Raw genomic sequence first — 2,875 nt, 5'->3', positions numbered from 1 at the left:
CTGAATATTGATGAGAAGGCGGTCCCGGACAGGCTACACCCCCACATAGCAAAAGCTTCGCAGACTTTTCCCTTTTACAGCAAGAGCCCTCCAGGCGTGAGAAGCCGGAACTGGTAACACACTTTCTTCTATCGGCCAATCCAAAGATTCCTATTTGTATATGCAAAGTAGAGGCGGAGCTAGCCTCCAAGGTCACGTGGTCAGGAATGACTGAAGGACTTCACGGCACAGGGGTGCGGCCGAAGCTCCAGTGGCGCAATCGGTTAGCGCGCGGTACTTATAGGGCAGTGCGAGCGGAGCGATGCCGAGGTTGTGAGTTCGATCCTCACCTGGAGCAGTTTTTAATTTTCTCTTACCGGTTTATAAATTTGTTCTTATTAATCAACCGAAACATATACGTCACTTAAAAGAATAAACATTTCGATCGTCGGAATTTTTAGGCTGAAAAGAATCCTGGGACTCTGGCTACGATCGGTTAGGGAGTGTTTTCTATTGTGGGGAGGTACAGTTTTCCTCTTCGTCACCAGGGGGTGGTGTTGCCTCTTAGATGTCTGGAAATTTGAGTCGGTCTAAATCTCAGTTTAAGAATTTTGTAGATGTGTCAGGCAGTGTCAGGTCCTCAGCAAACTATGTAAATGACACTGTCTCTTTGTCCATCTTTTTCTATCTTGGATTTTCTTCTTCCAGTTTTATTGCGATATATATAATCGCTGTTAGTTCAAGGTGAACAAAATAATTTTAGATACATGTAAATTGTGAAATAATTACAATGTTTAACATCAATTACCTCATAGTTACTATCGCGTGTGTGTGTGTGTGTGTGTGTGTGTGTGTGTGTTGGAGTTCTCTCTCCTCGTTTCTGAATCGATTATTTTTTTCAACAAGTTCTGAAGCTTGTGACCACTATGTGACTGGTTCCTGTTTGGGGTTTAGATGTGAGTGATACAGCAGTGACCAAGACAAAGTCCCTGCCTCTGAGGATTTGACACTCAAATGTGAAGGGTTGGGGGGGCGGCTGATTGCTATAAGATTTAAGTAATTTTATATGTTAGGTGGTGATAATAAACATCATGGGAAAAGTAGAGCAAGGTAGGAAGGGGGTTGCAATAATAGTAGTCAGGGACCATCTCTGAGAAAACATTTGAGCAGAGACCTGAAGAAGGGGAGCAAGCTGTTGGGATACTTCGGGTAGTACAACAGAAACAGCCAGTGCAAAGGCCCTGTGGCTGAGGTGCACCGACAAAAGCCATAATGACTAGAGCAAGAGTGACCGAAGATGAGAGCCAGGCTGTGTAGGCGTTGAGGACTTAGGACTTTGGCATTATTGTGTTCTGACTGAGGTGTCATGATAGTTTCCCTTTGGTTGTTTAGTGGGGGAGTGGGGAAGAGACTGAAGGTAAGGGCAGGTGGGGCCAGAGAGGAGTCAGGAGGGGGGGCTGTAACATCTCTTTAGAAAGTGAATCAGACAGGGTTGCTGTTGGTTTGGATTGTGGGTTTGAGGGGGAAAAAGTCAAGAGAACCGGCTCTCTGCACTGGTAGCTGGTGGCAGGTGCTGTTTTCTCAAATAAGGGTTTATTTGTTTCCAAGGGGCAGAGTATCTGTTTTTTTGCAAAGGGAAGAACCCTTTGTGTTACTTCTTGTTCTTTTAGTGTCTGCATGTATCTGCGTAGCTTGCGGTTCCTCTCCAACATTTCTGGGTTTCTGTCTCTCTCTTTCCCCAGCCCTTTCCCAAAACGGAGCCCGGGGACGGGAGGGCTTCGTGGGAGAGGAGATCAAAGGTTAGGGCCCACCAGTGGGCTAAGGGAGAGGGCCAAGGAGTGAGAGGTCAAGGAGGCATGAGGATGGGAGGGGAAGAGATGAGCACTCTAGGAGGGAATGGGGTCGGGCAGAAATGGGGCGAGGAGAAGATGGAACCAAGGGGAAGAAGAGTGTGGGCAGGGAGAGCAGAGTGGAAAGGAAAGGGAGCGAGAAAGGGGAGGGAACTGGAAGTGAAGAGAACAGGGGACAGAGGACGGAGGATGGGGGGAAAGAAGGAAAGGAAAGTAAAAAGAGGAAAGGGCGAGAAGTGCTGGGGGGAGGGGAAGAACTGGAGAGGGTGGGGAAGTAGGGGAGGGGAAGGGTGGCGCAGGAGGGTCTGGCGACGAGGAACTGAAAGGGAGGAGGAGGGGTGAGTTGGGGAGAGGAGAGGGAAGATGGGGTAGAGGAAAAGCAGGGGCAAGGAGGGAAACAGGGGTCGAAGCGGGAGGAGGCCGCGGCGGAAAGGGGCGGGGCGCAGGCGCTGACGCTAGGCAGCTTCCGGGCTCGGTGCGCCGGGCTCCTCCGCCCCAGGGTGGTTCCCGCCGCCTCTTGCCTTGTATGGTCCGAGGACGCGGCCCTCCCGGGAGCCCCGCCCCGACCGAAACCCACCCTCCCTGGCCTCGCGATCGCCGACTCCCACCCCGCCTGGGGCGAGAGACCGCGAGTTTCCACCGCTCAGAAGCCGAGATTCCGCAATCCCGAGCCTCTCGAATCCCGACAGGCCAAGATTTTGGTATTCGAGATTCAAGGGGCCCGGAAACCCAGAATCTACAGTTCTGCGATTCTTAAACGTTCTAGTGTTAGGTCTCCCGAAGACCAAGTCTGAGATTCCACAGTGTTGAGATTCTAGAATCCTGAGGCTTTCAAGATGCCTCCCCCAAGATTCCGAAAACCTGCGTATCCCAGCACTTTCCGGTCCTGGAAGGCCCGGCGGTGGGACCCCAGGACGCCCCGGCTTCCGGGGCGACCCCTCCCCCACCCGCCGCGCCGGCCGCCTGCCTTCGCCCGCCCTGGGCTCAAGCCCCAGCACATTCCGTCCTCCCACTCCGCCCCGCCCTCCCCCCTCGGCCCCGTGGGG

General features: G+C 52.7%; 1 non-coding gene across 1 annotated transcript; it reads left to right on the top strand.

The window, feature by feature from the left end:
* Positions 1-244: 244 nt before the first annotated feature.
* TRNAI-UAU lies at positions 245-337 on the top strand. Its single transcript is given in 2 exon segments — positions 245-282; positions 302-337. It is a non-coding gene; the product is annotated as a tRNA-Ile (tRNA).
* The last annotated feature ends 2,538 nt before the right edge of the window (positions 338-2,875 follow it).

This window comes from Bison bison, unplaced genomic scaffold, assembly GCF_000754665.1.
Source record: "Bison bison bison isolate TAMUID 2011002044 unplaced genomic scaffold, Bison_UMD1.0 scf7180017864280, whole genome shotgun sequence".
In the NCBI taxonomy this organism is placed as follows: Eukaryota; Metazoa; Chordata; class Mammalia; order Artiodactyla; family Bovidae; genus Bison; species Bison bison.
This window is presented reverse-complemented; position numbering and strand designations above follow the sequence as displayed.